The sequence below is a fragment of the Camellia sinensis genome, chromosome 1, assembly GCF_055761805.1.
Source record: "Camellia sinensis isolate YWXY chromosome 1, ASM5576180v1, whole genome shotgun sequence".
NCBI classification, from domain to species: Eukaryota; Viridiplantae; Streptophyta; class Magnoliopsida; order Ericales; family Theaceae; genus Camellia; species Camellia sinensis.
The window spans coordinates 99,993,805-100,014,529 of NC_138961.1; the positions used below are offsets into that span (position 1 = coordinate 99,993,805).

General features: G+C 38.4%; 1 pseudogene across 1 annotated transcript in view; it reads left to right on the forward strand.

Annotated features, from left to right (window-relative positions):
* Positions 1-20,725, forward strand: part of LOC114292846 (tripeptidyl-peptidase 2-like) — a 40,231-nt pseudogene that overhangs the window by 105 nt on the left and 19,401 nt on the right. The window contains exons 2-13 of the transcript XR_014353223.1: positions 70-133; positions 239-284; positions 1,892-1,971; positions 5,285-5,472; positions 5,671-5,845; positions 5,963-6,084; positions 6,178-6,257; positions 6,674-6,732; positions 15,506-15,658; positions 16,370-16,548; positions 19,969-20,081; positions 20,151-20,321. The product of XR_014353223.1 is annotated as a tripeptidyl-peptidase 2-like (transcript). The remainder of the gene's footprint in view (positions 1-69; positions 134-238; positions 285-1,891; positions 1,972-5,284; positions 5,473-5,670; positions 5,846-5,962; positions 6,085-6,177; positions 6,258-6,673; positions 6,733-15,505; positions 15,659-16,369; positions 16,549-19,968; positions 20,082-20,150; positions 20,322-20,725) is intronic.

A 20,725-nucleotide genomic window follows, 5' to 3' on the forward strand; every position in this document is an offset into this window, starting at 1 on the left:
TATATATGTATGTAATGTATGTAATTGTTTCTTCTCTCTCATTTACTTGTTTGATGTTTATGTGATCAGATTTGTGAGCAATTTGACTGGATCTTCCATGCTTGAAGTCATCGCTCTTGCGACTGCTGTACCTGTGAGTGTTTTTGTTTTTTTTTTTGTGTATTGAAATTATTCCATTCAGAACTGACTAATTCAAAATATGCGAATTTCGTAAATGAGTAAATTTGGTGTTTCTCAGGCTCTGATTTTTCTGCGACATTGTTTCTGCTCCGCTGACAAACAAGGTAAATCACACTGATGAATTCTTTGAATTTGGTAATAATTTCACATCTTTCTGTATGTTTGGAAAAATATTTTCAGATTAGTGGTAAACCTTACAAACATTTAACAAGTATAATCATAAACGTTTTTTTCATGAATTTGTAATTAATTTTTAAAAATACCTTTGACATGTGATTTCCCCTATTTTCTTTTGTACTGTCTCATCTATTTCTTTTCAATAAGTTGGCATGCATTTAAGTTTGTGATAGGTAGGTGGTTAATTCTAGGTTTTTATCAAGGATCAAAATTTTGTTTCAGAATGTTGTTTTGGTTAGCTTGGAAAAGGAAACATTTTGGTAAATAAAGGATTTTTTTTTTGAAAAAAGGGAAAATTGAAAATTATTTTGAAAAAAAGCTAAATAATGCTAATACATTCTCAATAATTAAATAATTGAACATGTTGAGGTTTATGAATATTTGAAACTTATAAACAAAATGTTTAAAAGTTTAGTTGGGGAACAGGTTTGCCATTGTAAGAAAAAACATTAAGAAATGCAAAATTTTAGTAGTAAGGATGAAAAAAAGAAGAAAAGTAATCTTCTCCTTTCTATCTCTCATCTTCTACTTTCTAGTTTTTCAAATTCTCTAATAAATTTAATATCTTTTTAAGATGCCACCACACTCCTCCAATATTTAGTACTTCATAAGAGAATCTTTGTAGTCAGTTCCCTCAGCCTTCTATTAACTAAGGAATCAGAGAATTTGTAGAAAATGCAATTTATTAAGAAACATACCCAATGATTGAAAATTGTATTTGACACTGAAATTTTTGTAAAATGTTGATCTAGTTTCCTGTACTTTGATTTGATTGAATCAAACTTTTAGTTCATTAAATCTGAATTTTGAACTTGATTATTAGCTGTACGAAACCCTAATTCGTCATCTATTCATTGCGTCAACAATTTTATCCTAAGATTCCATCACTAGAACACCAAAAAATATCTGAAAATAAGAAAATACAGCAATATAATCAAGAAAACACTCTTAATAAAAATTTTACAACTTCGTTGACAGCTTGATTTGAATCTTGCATCAACTAGGTTGCTTCACTTGACCTCTAGTTTTTATTTGCACAACGAGGGTTCCCTCGAACTTAAACTGAAATTTGTGCTTAACAGCCTAATCTTGGCAATCAAGATATGGCATAAGAAATTGGCTTATTCAAGTAGCCTATCCTCAGATGTCATTCTGATAGAAAGTGGGTTCTGTTTGTATATTTCAAAGGTTTTTGGAAATGATTGAAGTTCAGTACTGAACATTTTAGTGAGGCATTAATTATGCTTCCTCACAAGCATCAAATGAATGCTTGGAATTGGCATTTGTTATATTCTTTCGAGATGTTCTTTATGGTTTTCTTGTTTTCCTTTTTTGTGCTTTGTGATTATTTTTATATTTTGTCTTTTATTTGGATCATATAATGTGTTGTTTCATGCAACACAATCACATGTTAAGTAAATTAATGGAAATCGGCATATGTGTGATATTAGTTAAGCCTAAATGAGGATGTTAAAATTTGATTACTGGGAACTTAAGGGGATATCCATTATTTCTTAACGATGCCAGTTGGTTTAATGCAACCTCATCAACATGAGTTATGGTGAACCAACATTGTTGCCTGATTATGGACGTTTTGTTGACCTCGTTGATGAAGTAACAATACTACCCTTGCAATTTTGGTGTGATTGCTCTATATCTTTTCGTTTTATATTTTATGCGCTATTGATTCTATAGATAACTCCGCCGGGGTTGTTAACAACTCCGCCGGTCCCAAGCCCGGGTTAAGGAGGAGGGTTGTGTGTTAGGTAGCCGACAGCCAACACGTAAAAAAAAGCCGCTCGGATCCCTTATGAAAATGAATCCTACTTTGAATCGTTTAAATGCTAGGTCGTTCCCCTCAAGTGACGCGTTGCGCCTGCCTCCGGGTGTTTCGAAAAGTGAGCAAGGGGCGCCGCATCGACGCCTGGGTGCGGTGAAAAATGGGCAAAGGTTTCCGCGTTTATCTGGACGAGCGCGGGTAAAGAAGCTAGTCCAAGACTATAGGTTTAGGATAGCCACTTGGAACATAGGAACCTTAACTGGTAAGACGATGGAATTGGTAGATGTTATGATTAGGAGGAGAGTTAGTATAGCTTGCATACAAGAAACTAAGTGGACGGGAGAGAAAGCTAGGGAAATTGAGGATACTGGTTTTAAACTTTATTATAGTGGTAAGGATAGACGCAGGAATGGGGTAGGAATCATAATTGCCAAGGGTCTTGTGGAAAGTGTGGTGGCGGTCATTAGGAAAGGAGATAGGATTATGCTAGTTAAATTAGTTATTGGAGGGAATATAGTGAACATTATTAGCGCTTATGCCCCTCAAGTAGGGTTAGATGATCAGACTAAGAGGGATTTTTGGGAGCACATGGATGAGATCTTACAGGAGATACCCATAGGAGAGAACCTGGTTATAGGTGGAGATTTTAATGGCCATGTGGGCATAGATAAAGTAGGTTATGAAATGGTGCATGGTGGATACGGTTTTGGTGACAAAAATGAGGCTGGAGAGAGAATCTTAGATTTTGCGTTGGCTTCTAACCTGGTGGTGGCCAATACTATGTATAAGAAGAGGGAGGAGCATTTGATAACCTTTAAGAGTGGATTAGTTAAGAGCCAAATAGATTATTTCTTAGTGAGAAAAGTAGACTGCCTAAAATGCAATGATTGTAAGGTGATTCCTGGAGAGAGTCTGGTCTCTCAACATAGGATTTTGATACTAGATTTATGTTTTAGAGGGCAATACCAAGCTAGGAAGGATGGTGGGCGTCGTAGGACGAGATGGTGGGACTTAAAAGGGGATAAACTAGAAATATTTAAGAATCGAATGGATAAGGAAGGTACTTGGGATTTAGAAGGTGATGCTAACACTATGTGGAATTCGATGGCCAATTGTATGAGGAGAATCTCAAGGGAAGTGCTTGGAGAGTCGAAAGGAACGGGACCCAGCTCTAGGGAAACTTGGTGGTGGAGGGAAGAGGTCCAAGCGGTAGTTAAGGCAAAAAAAGAGTGCTTTAAAAAGTGGCAGAAGGATAGAACTGAGGAAAACCTTAAGAGCTATAGATTGGCTAATAAGGAGGTCAAGAAAGTAGTGAGAGAGATTAAGTTGAAAGTTTATGATGACCTATACACTAGACTAGATAGTAAGGAGGGAGAGAAGAGGGTATACCAACTTGCTAAGATACGGGAGAGGAAAACAAGAGATTTTAATCAAGTAAAGTGCATCAAGAGTGAGGATTCTAAGGTATTGGTGAAGGACGATGAGATTAAGGAAAGATGGAAGAATTATTTTGAGAAACTGTTAAATGAGGAACATGGAAGTACGACAATAGGGGAAGAAATAATCAGTAATACGATAAACCAAGACTATAGGTTCTATCGCAGGATTAGAAATTTTGAAGTGGAGATTGCACTTAAGAAGATGAAATCAAATAAGGCTTTAGGACCTGATGATATCCCTATTGAAGCTTGGAAGTGTTTGGGTAAAAAGGGAGTTGCTTGGTTGACTAGGTTGTTTAGCAAAATTTTGTTGACTAGGAACATGCCAGATGAGTGGAGGAAGAGTATTTTAGTACCAATCTATAAGAATAAAGGTGATGTCCAGAATTGTAACAACTATAGAGGAATTAAGCTAATGTGTCATATAATGAAAGTGTGGGAGAGGGTGATGGAACATCGATTGCGAGACATAACAGAGGTGTCAGAGAATCAATTTGGGTTTATGCCTGGTAGGTCAACAATGGAAGCGATCTATCTTTTGAGGAGAGTAATAGAAAAGTATAAAGAAAAGAAAAGAGACATTCATATGGTGTTTATCGACCTTGAGAAAGCATATGACAGAGTGCCCCGAGATATAATATGGTGGGCGTTAGAGAAGAAAGGGGTGACAAAAGGCTACATTGACGTGATTAGGGACATGTATGAAGGGGTGGTGACCACTATTAGATCGCCAGCTGGAGAAACAAATGAATTTCCTATCACTGTAGGGTTACACCAAGGATCTACCTTAAGTCCTTATCTTTTTGCTTTAGTTATGGACGAGTTGACGATAAATATTCAGGATGACGTGCCATGGTGTATGCTTTTTGCAGACGATATTGTGTTAGTGGATGAGACTAGAGAAGGAGTTAACACAAAGTTGGAGATCTGGAGAAAAGCTCTTGAATCTAAAGGGTTTCGAATAAGCAGAACTAAGACAGAGTACATGGAGTGTAAATTTAGTAACAGTAACAATGAAAGCAGAGGAGAAGTGAAGATTGAGAACCAAGAACTGCCTAAGAGTGAACATTTTCGTTATTTAGGGTCGATTATCACAACAGCGGGAGAGATTGATGCAGATGTGGCCCATAGGATTAAGGCGGGATGGTGTAAGTGGAGAAGTGCGTCTGGGGTATTGTGCGATAAACGAATACCCACTAGACTAAAAGGTAAGTTTTATAGAACGGCTATTAGACCAGCTATGTTGTATGGGACGGAGTGTTGGGCAACTAAGAAACAACATGTAGATAAGATGAGTGTGGCTGAGATGAGGATGCTAAGGTGGATGTGTGGTAAGACTAGACAGGACAGGATTAGGAATGAGTGTATTCGGGAATGGGTAGGAGTAGCACCGATAGAAGATAAGTTGAGAGAGAATCGTTTGAGATGGTTTGGTCATATTCAACGGAGACCAACAGAGGCAGTAGTGAAGAGATGCGATGCTGTAACGGTAGATAGAAGTGTTAGGGGACGGGGTAGGCCTAGATTAACGTTGACTAGCGTTATAAATAGAGATATGAATCTACTTAATTTGACTAATGAAATGACCTTTGATAGGGCCGCGTGGAGAAGAAGGATTCATGTAGCCGACCCCATTTGATGGGACTTAAGGCTTCGTTTGGTTTGGTTTGGTTTGATTCTATAGATAACACCGTGGTTGAACATTTAGGTGGTGAACAAGCATCGTCTAATATTTGTCAGTAGTGCTGGCAACAGTGGCCTGGCATTGAGTACTGTGGGTGCACCTGGTGGTACCACTTCAAGCATAATAGGAGTTGGTGCATATGTCTCTCCAGCTATGGCTGCTGGAGCTCACTGTGTAGTTGAACCTCCTTCTGAAGGGCTTGAATACACCTGGTATGGTAACTTCATTTATGAAGGCAATTTTTTGAATTTTCTGATCAGTGAGCAGTTAATGTTTTGTTTTGTATTTTTAGCTTATAAGTGGAGTCCTTTCTCGAGGTTGTTCATTCAGGATATTATTATTGTACTTGCTGTTATTGTAGTTATTTTAAAAATTGGCATTTGAATCGCACTATAATTTGCTGAATACAGGTCTAGCAGAGGACCGACTGGTGATGGGTATCTTGGAGTCTGTATAAGCGCTCCTGGTGGGGTAGTGGCTCCTGTCCCTACATGGACGCTTCAACGATGTATGCTTATGAATGGAACTTCAATGGCATCTCCCTCTGCTTATGGTGGAGTTGCTTTGCTCGTTAGTGCCATGAAGGTTAGTATGATTTTCTTTCCTTTGCTTTTGTTTCTTTTAACTCCCTCTCTTAGTGTCATCTACATTGTTCCTTTTTATCATCGACAACATATAAGCATAGAATGTTTGCTGGATCAGGCTGAGGGCATTCCAGTGAGTCCATACATTGTAAGGGAAGCTCTTGAGAATTCATCTATCCCTGTTGGTGTTTTGCCAGAAGATAAACTAACCACCGGGCAGGGGCTTATGCAAGTTGACAAGTTAGATTTGCTAATCTTGGCCTTTGTCTTTTAATTGAAAATAGAATGGACCTTGTAAGCTGAGATTTATGTTTATAATTAATTGCATGACAGGGCACATGAATATATTCAGAAGTTGCATAAAGTCCCATGTGTTAGATATCAAATAAAGATAAATCAAGCTGGTAAATCAAGTGAGTGAAGTATTTCTCAATCTATCTTGCACGCACACATCTGTATTCTGATCATTATGCATCCATTAATTATACTCTGTGTTGCATGTTAGTGATAAAGTTATGGAAGAATGTTTGTGCATTATACATGCAAACGCAAATCTTACCAAAAAAATACATGTGGGTAGAGTGTCTTTTTTATTTTATTTTTTGCTTGTTCTTTTCTTTCTTTTAACACATACATATGTGGAAATTTAGGGATTTTGAATATATTATAGCTTTCTAATGACTAGAGTCAAGTCCATATTTTATGGGTACACGAAGGATTCTGCAATTGATTCATTAGTGACCGAGGCTTTTCTAGTCGCTTCAATTAATTGTGTGTGGTCTTTCTTGAATGAAATTAACCTTTTGGTCATAATGCATTTTTTGTTCAGCCCCTACATCACGTGGCATCTATCTACGGGAGGCTAGTGCTTGCCAACAATCAACGGAGGTGAGAACATGAACATGTGGGGACTTTGATGTAATTATCATGTTTCTTAGGTTGTGTTTGGATCATGGATTTGGGTAGGGAAGAAAAAGGAGAGGGAAATGGAGAAAAAAAACCAGCTTATATTTCATTTACATGCTGTTCCTTTCTTTTTTGAAATTCTACCTAAATTCATGATGCAAAAATGGCCTTAGTGAGTTTCCAAATACTCTTAAAATGATTTTACTTTGTGGATATGCTTAACTTGTATACTTTGAGTCACTTTTTGAATTTTCACTATTCAATTAAGATCAATCTTGTTTATAGTTCATTTTTGCTATCTTTAATTTCTCAAGAATGCATTTTTTCCCCCTTTTCTTCATCATTATGCATTCTTGTCTTGCATCATATTTATGTTTGCTGTTGGGATAGATGTCATGACCCATGAGACCAAACCTTAGTGATGTAGAACGGCTATCAAGAAATCTGTTTGACAAAATAATTGATTCCATAATCATAAATTATGGATAATAATTGATCCAAAAGAAAAGATCAAATTTATCAAGAAGAGTAAGAATAGAGAAAAAAGAAGAAGAAGGGTCAAAATCCTAATATAAAAAATGGGCCACAACCTTAACTCAATATTATTATTCTCTAAGCTAACTTAAAAAGTATTACATAAAGCCATATATATAGGTAACGTAGGAAACCCTAATTACAAATAGGAAACTAAATCATAACATTATTGGGAAACCTATTCTCTAATAAAATAAATAAACTAAATATAGTAAGATCCTAATTAAAATATGAATAGAAAATAAATAAACATAAATATAAAATTACACATAAATATAATCTCCATATCACGTTCTGCATCGCTTTGACTCAGGCCAAAAGCTTATTAAAAGGAAAAAAGAAAGACAAAAAAAGATTTATACTGTTTTCTTTATGTCTATATATTACAACAAAATGATTGCAAACCCCAAGTGCAGGTTATCATAAGTAATAATTTCTTGGTGAATCCAAGGTCAAACCACATGGAATGGTTGACGCTATGTGTAAGAAATAATGTATAGAGAAAGAGAGAGAATAAATTGTATGTATTATTATTGATTGATATATTGATATCTATTACAATGATTCATGATTCCTATATATAGAAGAGGGTGAGTGTGTAGTAGGTAAGGAGTAGGTGAAGTGGAGGTGGTAGTGGTGTAGTGGGTTAGGTTTAGTGGAGTAGGTGAGGTGGTAGTGGTGTAGTGGGTTAGGTTTAGTGGAGTAGGTGAGGTGGTAGTGGTGTAGTGGGTTAGGTTTAGTGGAGTAGGTTTAAGTGGGTGAAGTAGGTGGAGAGTAGGTGGATTTTAACAGCCCCCCGCAAACTCAAGGGGGATAGGAACTAACCAACTTGAGTTTGGAGAGAGTAACAAAACAAGAAAATACATAAAAATAAAAGAGGATAGGTGACACTGTATGGTCGTGTCAGACCATTGGTGAAGACACTGTATGGTGGTGTCATAATGGTGTAGAGGACACTGGATGGCGGTGTCAGACCGCTGTAGAAGACAGTTTATGGGGTCATGTCGGACCGTTGTAGAAGACAGTTTATGGGGTCATGTCGGACCGTTGTAGCAGACAATGTGGTGACAGTTGTTGTGACAGTTTACGGAGTCTTGCTGGACCCTTGTAGAAACTAACCGGAATCAATGTCGGGACAGTTTACAGAGTCTTGTCGGACCCTTGTAGAAACTAACCGGAATCAATGTCGGGACAGTTTACAGAGTCTTGTCGGACCCTTGTAGAAATTAACCGGAATCTATGTCGGGACAGTTTACAGAGTCTTGTCGGACCCTTGTAGAAACTAACCGGAATCTATGTCGGGACAGTTTACAGAGTCTTGTCGGACCCATAAAGGAGCTAACCGGAATCAATGTCGGGACAGTTTACAGAGTCTTGTCGGACCCATTAAAAAAGTCACACCCTCAAAAGGTGCGCCCAATTTTTCAAAAGGCGTGCCATCAAAAGGCGTGCCCAATTTATCAAAAGGTGTGCCGGACATGATGGCGAGACACGTGAGTGTCTTGGTTGGCGTGCCCGTTTGTCGGCTGGTGGCAAGAGGCGCGCGATGCGCGTGGCTACCTCGGCTATAAGACGGAGGCTGAGGCTGAGGCAGAGAAAAGCTGCGAAAAACCTCTGAAACAAACTCTTCCTTTGCTGAGAAACTCTGTAATACTCTGTAACCAACCCGTCTCTGAAACACTCAGCAACATGGCCTCTTCTTCCCGTCCAGCTACCCAGAACATGGCCTCCTCTTCCCGTGGTTTGCTCACGCTCTTTCCAGAACTGAACGAGTCCACAAGAGAAATAACTGGTGCGATGGCCAGTGAACCTCAACCAAACACCTCTGGTTTTGCTCCATTGAACTTTCCGATGCGGTCGGTGGAGCAAAAAATGGCGGTGCAAACTGATATTGAAGCCAATCAGTATACTCTGAAGTCATGTGTGGAAACCATGACGGCGGTCACAAACTTGTCGCACCGGCTGCAGAGCAGGACAAATGAGGTGCAACAGTTAAACTCCCAGCTGGCTCTGCTCCAACGCATGTATAAGGATGCGCGAGCAGAGATAAGTGTGCTAAAGACAGAAAATAAGGAGCTGAAGCGGAAGGCCACCGTGATGTTCCGATTTGGAGGTCCTCCATATGCTGCAGTGGAGGAGTATGGGGGAGTGAACGTGCTCGGTGGACAAGGAAACACGGAGGCAACACCGGCAAGGGCCGCCCAAGACGGTGGCAAGAAGAAAAGACCGGCAGAATAGGCGAGAAGAAAAATCCCACTGTTCCGATTTGTGTTGGTTGTGTTTTGTTTTGTTTTGTGTTTTTTTATTTTTATTTTTATTTTTATTTTTATTTTTTTTTTTATGGTGTAAAATGCTGATCGGGGTTGATCCCCGGCATGAAGAAATGACAAGTTTGTAAAATGTTGTTTTTTTTTTTTTTTTTTTTTTGTTTTTGTTTTTGGGAGTGTTTTGTTGAAAAAATAAAAATAAAATGAAAGAAAACAAGGGAGAAAGAAAATAGATAAAAAAATATTTATAGATGGATTATATGAAAAACATCAGTGCGATTGTTTCAAAATAAAGTGGGGTATTTAAAAAAGAGGAAAAGTGACTTGGAAAAAATAAATAAAAATAAGTGATTTTTGAAATCAAATGGAGAAGAGAGAGGGACAAATCCATGTGATAAAGTGGAGAGAGAGTCGGTGAGTGGGGTGCAAAAGGTGAAGGAGAAATGATGGATTGAAAATGGTTTGGGTCAAAAGTGGACACTGTTAGTGGGGAACATGAGTGCATTGATTATTTGATATAATAATAATAATAATAAAAATAAAAAGTTAGAACAGTTGGAGAGAATGAGTGGAGTATGGTAAGGGTTTCATCCAAAGCCAAAATTTCTGCAGCGAATCACTTCGCAAATCCTAGCATGAGTTTTTTCTCTTTCTAGGCTTATTCATGAATTTCCTGGTGATTTCAAGAGCCTCTGGTGGCATTGTGGCAGAGAACACCCCAACCTGGATTTTGGGTGGCAGCAACTGAGAACACCCCAACCTGGATTTTGGGTGGCAGCAACTGGAAAATATCATAGATCTGATTTTTAAAAACCTCGTGACAGCATTTCATCAGCTTCATCCAAGACAAACATTTTGATGTAAACAGGGCGAAGTGATTGTCTCCGCAACATGTCAAACACACGACCAGGAGTACCAACAACAACATGAACCCCACTGGAGAGAATGCGCTGATCTTCGCGCACACTAGTCCCTCCAACACAAGCATGAACCTTCACACTTTGCTGGGCAAGTTCAAGAGTGGGTGGAAGAACCAAAGCTTGGCACTCAACCAAGCTATAATCTAGCTGCTGCAGAATTCCAGAGCAGAATGTTGCAGTGTTTCCAGTTCCAGACTGTCTCGTCATATGAGGTGAAGAATTCTTCTCCATCAGCCTCACACATGACTACAGTTGCACAAATCTTTGTTGATTTTATCAGCGGAATAGGTTGAGGTCCGGCGGGCGGCTAAGGTGAGGTTGCCGCCCGCCGGGGAAGCGAAAATACTAGGTTTTAAACCAGCTCTGATACCATGTAAGAAATAATGTATAGAGAAAGAGAGAGAATAAATTGTATGTATTATTATTGATTGATATATTGATATCTATTACAATGATTCATGATTCCTATATATAGAAGAGGGTGAGTGTGTAGTAGGTAAGGAATAGGTGAAGTGGAGGTGGTAGTGGTGTAGTGGGTTAGGTTTAGTGGAGTAGGTGAGGTGGTAGTGGTGTAGTGGGTTAGGTTTAGTGGAGTAGGTGAGGTGGTAGTGGTGTAGTGGGTTAGGTTTAGTGGAGTAGGTTTAAGTGGGTGAAGTAGGTGGAGAGTAGGTGGATTTTAACACTATGTATAATTCCTATTAGTGTGTAGAAAATAAAAGGGCAAATTACGAACACCCCCCTCGAGATTTGGTGAAAATACAGATTCCCCCCTGAGGTTTGAAAAATTACATCCCCCTCCTGAGGTTTATATTTCCATAACAAATTACCCCCTGAGGTTTTATTTTCATACAGATTTCCCCCTAATTTCTCCTAATTTGTTATGAAAATTTGACCCTCAAGGGGCAATTTGTAATTTCTCAAACCTCAGGGGGAATCTGTATTTTCACCAAACCTCGAGGGGGGTGTTTGTAATTTGCCCAAAATAAAAACAGTGAATTTGTTCCACTAGAAAGTGGAGCAAGTGATTATAATGCACTATACCTGAAGACAAGTAAACTAGATTAAGAAAAATCAACGGAGACAAGCACTAGGGATTCAACCTAGCATCATATTACATGAATTTGGAATTAGGAGAAAAATGAAAAGGAGAAAAATAGGACCTGAAGTGAAATTGTTTTGTTTTCTAGTGGAAAGTGTGTTGGGATTTTTTGTTGTAGTGAAATTTTTGCTAAGTTGAAGGGATAGTTATGTGTGATAGTTATAAGATCAACTATGTTGTATGGTATAAAATGTTGAGCTGTAAAGGAATAATATTATCGAAAAACTGAGAGAAGTTCGAAATAAGTATGTTGAGATGGATGAGTAGTGTGACAAGTCATGAATGCATTTTGAGATGCTAGATGTGAAGATAAATTGAGCAGAGGTGTCACGACCCCAAACCGTCCCTAGTAGTTTGGTGCCGTGATGGCCAGTAATCCGTAATTACCGAAGGCCATCTTTCAAAAACTTAACACAATCAGAGTGATAATGAACGGGCTCACAAATGCGGAAGAAGTAAATCAAAATACAAGTGGTCCATAAGAGCTGTGCATAGATCAAATGCAATGTCATTCATCTTACAATTTGAATACAGCCAAGCAAAATACATGTTACATTTTGATCAAAAGGCTTCTCGAGCCGGCATATACAAAATACAATAAAATACAAGTCAAGAAGCATGATTTTCAAGATTTGCCGACATGCAGTGAAGGGCATCGCCGACGTAAATACAAAAGCAAAGCCGACACAAGTCCGAATCCAAAACAAGCTTCCAAAACAATCTAGGCGTCGCCGCCGTCCTGCTCATCACCTACGTATATATAGAGGGGTGAGTACAAATACTCAGTGAATGGTACTAATAATAAAGGTTTGCATGAATAAAGCCGGAGTCCTTTCAAAACAACACAAGTCAAAACTTTGTCGAACAGGGGATGAACCGTATTCATCAATCAAGTATCACAACGTCGGCGAAGCAAGGGATGAACCGTATTCATCAATCAAGTATCATAACATCGGCGAAGCAAGGGATGAACCGTATTCATCAATCAAGTGTCACAACATCGGCGAAGCAAGGGATGAACCGTATTCATCAATCAAGTGTCACAACATCGGCGAAGCAAGGGATGAACCGTATTCATCAATCAAGTGGTACTGCGAAAGTTTAGAGTCCTCCAGCACAAGGGACTTGTGTTACTTAGGCCCGTAGCCCGATTTAACAAGGACCGTATCCTTTTATACTTAGTACTGCGAAAGTTTAGAGTCCTCCAGCACAAGGGACTTGCGTTACTTAGGCCCGTAGCCCGATTTAACAAGGACCGTATCCTTTTATACTTAGTACTGCGAAAGTTTAGAGTCCTCCAGCACAAGGGATTTTCCGTGGATAACAATCAAAACAAGGCTATTTATTCATGCTTAGCAAATACCCACGTCAAAACAAACAAAACAAGATTTATCAAAAGCAAGTGTAACATAGCTTTATTAGAAATACCACTCACCTAGTTCTTCAGGTGTAGACTCAAAGCAAATATCAAGGACCTACAATCACATGGCAAGTCGCATTCTCAAAGCAAGCTCTATATACATGCAAATGATCTTGGCATTCTTGCCAGATCCAAGTCAAAGACAAAGCAAAACAAGCTGGAAGCTTAATCACTGCTCCCGTTTCATGAAAACACACTGGGTACCGTCCAGGACTATGCCGAGGTCCCGTTAAACGAAGTCAGGAAAAACCTGGGTTTCCCTTTGAAGAACATGAAGAACATGATCATTTGAAAGATGGATACAAGTTCACAACTTGTTACAAAAATCTGAGTTTTCATGCCAAGAGTTCAAAATATGGACCTGGATACCCATGCAAGAAGGTCATGCAAGAACAAACACAAAAACATGGTTTTCGTTCTAACTTTCGGATCAAAACGAGACTTTCTTCAAGAACACATGAAAACCATTTTCTCTTTCCAAAACTAACTTCAAAACGATGCATGACATGCAAAACAGATCCGATCATGCAATGCAGCTAGATAATCCATAACAACATTCAAAGTAGATCAAGAATCTTACCCCAAAGCTCGAATCTAACGGTTCAAGCCACGAAGATCAAGCTTGGAAGACTATTCTCACTCAAGAACCCTTCTTCCTCCTCTCTAGAGCTTTTCTCTCTAAAACAAAGATTTGAGACCAAAAATGACTTGTTTCTAAGTCTGCCGGCTGTCTTAACAATCAGCTCGGACACGTGGCGCTGCCGGGTTGGTTCAACTCGAAAAGGTGATTGATAGACAAGACAAGTCTCTGACAAAGCGTATGCAGCAAGCTCGGGCAAGACACATCGGCAATAAGATGACATCGGCTCAAATCAAGGATCCGGCAACAGGATAACAAAGGCATCGGCTAGGGAGGACGACGCTTGACTAAGCTGTGCCACACCTTGGCCGGGGTGTGCCACATCTCGGCCTAGGCCATACCTGCCTGCGGACAAGGTTCACTAAGTGCAAAACATCTCGGCAATGAATGCCCGAGGTGAAGATGGGGTTGAACAAGATCTCAAAACAAATCTAAGTACAAGGTTCAAAGGCGGACTAAGCTCAAGATGTCCTCGGCTACGCACACACCGAACAAGGGACAAGATCACGCAAGTAATACTAACAAAACAAGGCAAACAAATCCTTCCAATTATTAAAACAAGGCAAGATCATGCAGGAATGTATGCAAGTAAGACAAGGGTAAGGCGAGGGTTGTTACAAGAGGTCAACCAAAAGATAATTTGGCCATGGGAAGTGTAGACTTTAACTACATGTTGGCAAGGAGCGGTGATGTTATTGAAATGGAAGCCCAAAAGGATGGGGAAAGCTGAGGATATAGACTGAGGCGGTGAAAAGGATGCGATTGACTTAATTTTAGTTGAAAATATGGCTTTCAATAGAGCCACCTGAAGAACATGTGTCCATGTAGCTGAACCCAATTAACTGGGATTATTCCTTGTGGAGTTGTGGTTGTGTTTATGTTGCATCATTGATACTTTGCAAGTATGACTTGTTGGCAATCTAACATAATAGTATTTGTCAAAATTCAAATAATTAAGAATCTATCTTACTAATTGATGACTTTTTTTGTTTTAATTACTTTTTCTCAAGTGTCAACTAGTATCATTTTGTGGATGCCATTTGCAAAATAAGGCCATATAGGTATACCCTTGTTAGCTTGTTAGTGATTTTACCCGTTTCAAATAATTTTCTCAAGTACAAATATTTGTAGAATATGTTGTGTTATACTAGCAATGTTGTATGAGATGGAATGTTGAGCAACTATGAAACAACATATAGATGAGATGAGTATTGTTGAGATGAGGTTGCTAAAATGAATGTGTGGGAAGACTAGAAAAGATCGAGGTAGGAATGAGTATATTCGTGAATGGGTAGGACCGATAAAAGATAAGTTGAGAGAGAATATGTTGAGATAGTTTGGTTATATACAACGGAGACCAACATAGGTAGTAGTAAGGAGATGCGACACAGTTATAGTAGATGGAAATGGTAGGGGAAGGGGCAGACCTAGATTGATGTGGGATAGTGTAGTAAATAGAGATATGAATTTCCTTAATTTGACTAACCAAGTAGCCCTTGATAGAGCCGAATGGGGAAGAAGAATTCATGTAGTCGACCCTATTTGATGGGGACTTAAGCCTTGGTTTGGTTTATGTTGTGCTACACCACTTTTTTCCCTATTACCTATATTTTCTTTTAATTCATCAGTGAATTTGGTAATTGCAATTGCTATGCATGTTAGTGAGGTTACACATGGAAAGAAAGCCATATAGGATGCCAATGGTGTGGTGTGGCATTTGTTGTATATGCATAAATGGAATGTTCATTAAGACTTGCCTAGCCATCATTTCTGCTAAAATTATGGTCTTCGACCTGTAGGTAAAAGTATTTCTGTTGTCCATATTTTCTTTGTTGTTGACTTGTATCTTTTAGCACCTAATGTGACTACTTGCAGTGGACGGTGCAAGTTGAACCAAAGTTCCATGATGATGCTAGCAACTTAGAGCAATTGGTTCCCTTTGAAGAGTGTATTGAGTTGCATTCTAGTGGAAAGGAATTTGTGAAAGCTCCTGAGTATCTCCTTCACTCATAACGGCCGCAGCTTCAGGTATGTCAGCATCAACTTGACTAATCTTCTGCGTAAGCACTCATATACTGTTACGGTGATGGTTGGAAGTGGAAATGCCAGAAGATAGGCCGTACCATGTGTTGATGTCGAGTTTAGGAAATGTCAATAATTCGTAAGGTTAACGGGAGACTTGTGACGCATGCTGGTATTTGTTATTTTTGTAATCTTACTTTCAAATGTCACTTGAGCATTGACTGAACAATGATATTTTAATAACAATAGATGCCATTGTGTGCATACCTGTGCACTCATGTGTGCCTTAAAGATGGGTATGCTATCAAGCTCGTGAAAAGACAGCCCACAATTTGGTTAGGCTGAATCAGGCACTGAGGGCCACATCTTGGATTGTTTGGTCTAAATTCTCAGGATTGGTGGGCCTTGCCATGAGGCTGCAATACACCTTCATGTCCCTGTGTTTGAGAACATTGGCTTGGATGATTCTTTGGGGTATGTTCTCTCCAATGAGAACCAAAGCCATTGTGTAGTGTGATGAAGGAATTTCTTCAAATTGTTCATGGCAATTGGCCACCATTATACTGTGATGACTCATCAATGTTTGGATATTTCTTCTTGTTTTATTACTGCTATATTATTATTATTATTATTGATATTATTTCTGTACCAGACATTATTTGTTATCACCTGCTGATGTTAGTGAATATTAACAAATTATTTCCCCTTCTTTTTCAGCATAGTTGTAGATCCTACCAATCTGAGTGATGGTTTACACTATTATGAACTGTGTGGGATTGATTGCAAAGCCCCATGGCGTGGTCCCGTTTTCAGAATCCCTGTTACTATAACAAAGGCGATGGCTGTGAAAAATCGACCTGCACTACTTTCATTTTCAGGGATGACATTTCTTCCAAGTGATTATTGTGGTGTCAATTTGCAAATTAATATTAATTATTCTAGCAATCATTTATCCTCCATGACAACTTGCACTTCTCAACAACTTAACATTGTTCTTGCATTCTATGTCATGGTCATGCTAAAATGTCTTGTATGCGAAAATACTTATTGAAGGTAATCAACTTGTAGGTAATCTGTTTGTGTGAATCATATTGTTTTGTTAGCCCAAATTACACTAGAAAGTCAATATGATGTCTGGGAAGTTGAAAAACTGATATGGGCCATGGTATAAATTCAAATGTCAGTGAAAAGCAAGATGGAATGTTAATGAATGCTATGTCAAACACAAATTAATGATTGTATTTCCCTTGAACGTCAATTGCTTCGTTTGACGTAATTGAACTCTCTTTTTTTGGCTTGTTTCTTTTGTTTGATAAATCCAATTATGATATAGAAAGTGATGAAGATGAAATCTGCAATTAGTGTTTCAGAGATTGAATATCTAATGTTTGTGTTATATGTTTTATCTGCTGATTATTTATTTATTTATTTGAGTTATTCATTGTCAAATTGAACTAGCTGCTTAGACTATGATCAATCGATTGGCACCCTTGTTTGTCATTGGCACTTCTCTGATTGGAAAATTATATTTGAGCAAGTTTTAGTTTAGTGTTTCACATGGAGACAAACCTAATGGACCAGAAATCCTTTGGTGGTTGTTTATGGTTTTCCATAAAAAGAAGCTCTTTCCAAGTGTCACATTTGTAGGTTATGAGACTTTCTTCAGAGAATTTAACAAAAATTGTCAGTATGTTGGATATGGAATCAAATTGATTGAATTCTTTGTAGAGGTTCATATTAGATTCAATTTATTTATTTATTTTATTAGTTGTTATTTGAAGGTTCTCAATTGTGAATACTTGAACGGCTTACAGATCGAATTCATCACAGTTTCAAATTTTCTTTTGTCAATGGTCATGTATTCTCAAGTTTATATAATTGAGAATACATGACAGCTTTATGAAGGATTGCAGTGCCCAATAAAAACAAATCACCTGAAAATCATTTTAGGTTGGGAGTCTTTCTTATTTTTTACGTTTTTTTTCCTTGCCTTCATTCTACCCTCAATATGTACAATTGTAGTAGAGAAGGTGCCAAGGGGGCACCTCCATCATACAAAAGCAAAGTGAGAGATGAAAAAAACCACAAAAATAAAATAAAACCAACAGAAAAACTCCCAGCAGCACCCCTAGTACACACCCCTAGTACACGATGCATAGACGCTTCCCATTACTGTTTCCGCCACAATACCCAGTGGAATCCTCTCTCTCCTGTCCTTCATATCGAATTGAGCAAACCTTTTACATTTCCCATGTTTCCTAGAAGAAGAGAGTCGCCTCCCTCTTTCTTCTTTCCTTTCAAGTTTTCTACCACCATCTTTTGTCAGTTTCCTCAAATAATTGTTCTGCTTCTGAGACAAAACCTTTGTCAGAAGCCCCCAGAAAACCACTGAAATTTCTCATATTTTGTTTCATCCATTCAGACCACACCTTTTCTATATCACCAAAGAGATCTAAAAAAAATTAAAAAATCCAACGGATCCTTTTAAACATCACCCTGTTCTACTCCACTTAGAGGTAGCACATCCATAGGAGGGCAGAAAACTGAAGATGACACCTCCAAATTCACCGTCCCACCGTCACCTATGGTATCCCAAACCAGCTAAACCTTCTTAACTTCCCCTTCCGCAACTCCAGAAAATTTTGACCAGTACCCATCCTCAAGTAATCAGAAAGTACCATCCTCGGAAAGACTCCTATTAGTTTGCTTGCTCCTAGCATCCCACAAGTTCGCTGCTTTTAACTCCAATTGCCTTGACAAACTGCTCACATTGTTACCTTTTACTAATACTGCCCACATAGTTTTACCTTCCTGAACCTCAAACTTATCCACCTCTGTATCTGACTGCCTCCATGCCTCTACTCCTTCTTTTGTTGCTCCCTCCTCATTACCCCCCGAGACCTTGTGAGCCGCTCCTTCCAATTGAAGTAACCACCAACCCAACACCCTCTCTCGCCTTGGAAAGACTCCTATGAGTTTGCTTACTCCCAGCATCCCAAAAGTCCCCTGCTTTTAACTCCAATTTCCTTGACAGGCTGCTCACATTCTTACCTTTTACTAATACTGCTCACATAGTTTTACCTTACTGAACCTAGTACTTATCCATCTCTGTTTCTAACTGCCTCCATGCCTCGACTCCTCCTTTTGGTGCTCCCTCCTCATTACCCTCGAGACCTTGTTGAGTCATTCCCTCCAATTGAAGTAACCACCAACCCAACATCCTCTCCCGCTTGAAAGACTCCACCACCCACATCCCTTTGTTCCAGACAAGAGGGAGAGGATGAGGAGAGAATAGAAATATTGGGCTTTTTTGGTAGCCCATATTTACTCAAAGGCCTTGCCTTTCAACTTTCGCCAACCAAAATCTTTAGAAGTAGTTTGCAACCCAAGCAAGCATCCATTGGGCCATAAAAAATGAAGTTGATCATCTTTAGTTGCTTCTCAAATATTTTCTGGTTTCTTTGGGTTTTCTGTGAATCACTCCTTGGACTGGATGTCATTATTTATTTTGTTCTATTTATCATTATTATTTTTGAAGCTTTTTTGATTTGCCATCTCATTTGCCTCTTTCATAGTGTCTTTTTACTCTACGACTAGTATCATTGCTATTCTTACTAACTAATTCCATGCTCATGCTCTCTCTCTCTCTCTCTCTCTCTCTCTCTCTCTCTCCATGCTCTGAGAATGCTAATCTGCCATGGTTTATTATATAGATGATCTAACTTTGGTGTGCCTAGCATTTGCATGTTTCTATCAATTGGATACCTTTGTTATTAAACTTTGTCTTATTAAATTTAACGTCTTTAATAAAAATGGGGTTCTGCTAGTGACAACCTTAAGGGCTATCAATAAGAAGAGCCAAATGCCAAAATATTTATAATCTCAATACATTTTTCACATATTCCAAAATACTTTCACACATTTTACAAATTTTTTGAGCCCGAAGGGCTGTTTTTAGCATTTGCGAAAAAAATAAGCGTGTGGGGAATTTTAATCCATAATCACTTTTACATTATCACATTAGACATGGATTAAGGTGCATATCTATGTAACAATTGTTTTTTTTGACAATCATCCTCTTATTCATAAAACGTGAGATTGTATCTATTTTTGTAAAAATTAAAAATCTATGTGATGTCTCTCTGAATTTTGTTTTCAATTTGCACTAGCGACTAGGTAGTTACCATTTTTGTGTGTGTGTGTGCACAGATACAGCTTATAAGCATGTTCTGATGTTCTGTGAGTGAAGGATATAACCATTCTCTTTCCTTTATTTATTTATTTTGGGTTTGCTTCCTACTGAATGTATTGCTTAGGCCATATTGAAAGGAAATATATCAAGGTACCAATTGGTGCTTCTTGGGTTGAGGCTACCATGCGGACATCAGGGTTTGATACTGCTAGAAGATTTTTCGTTGACACTGTTCAGGTACAATATGCAATCAAAGCTTTTGTTACATTGTCTAGACCTTCTTTGACATATACCTACAATATACAGATCAGTCCGTTGCAAAGGCCTATGAAGTGGGAAAGTGTCATTACATTCTCGTGTCCTTCTACCAAAAGCTTTGCATTTCCGGTGGAGGGTGGTCGGACAATGGAATTGGCGATAGCTCAATTTTGGTCAAGTGGCATTGGAAGTCATGAAGCCACTGTTGTAGAGTTTGAGGTGACATCTTTTGTATTAGATATCTGAAAATGCTGTGTGACTGGATGTTGTTATATTACTTACATTTCTGAATTGTTAGAATTGTGTAAATTTATCATGTTTTTATGGCAGTGGAGGGTATGGGCTTAGCATCATTACTGCTAGATGTAAATTTTCTTATGTTTTTTATGTTATTATTACTATTTATTTATTTATTTTTTATTGAAAAAAAAACTTGTTGTGCAACATTGTCTTGAGTTTCAATTTGACTTTGGAGGTAACAATTCAGATGTTCCAATAACTCTTTGGGGACGCAGTCACATGTTATAGTATTGGCTATTCGGAAAATTATACTCAGATAATTGAGTTCTGATGTGCATTCTGCACTCATATTTTTGGTGTGTCAGCAGGTTAGCTTTGTGGGG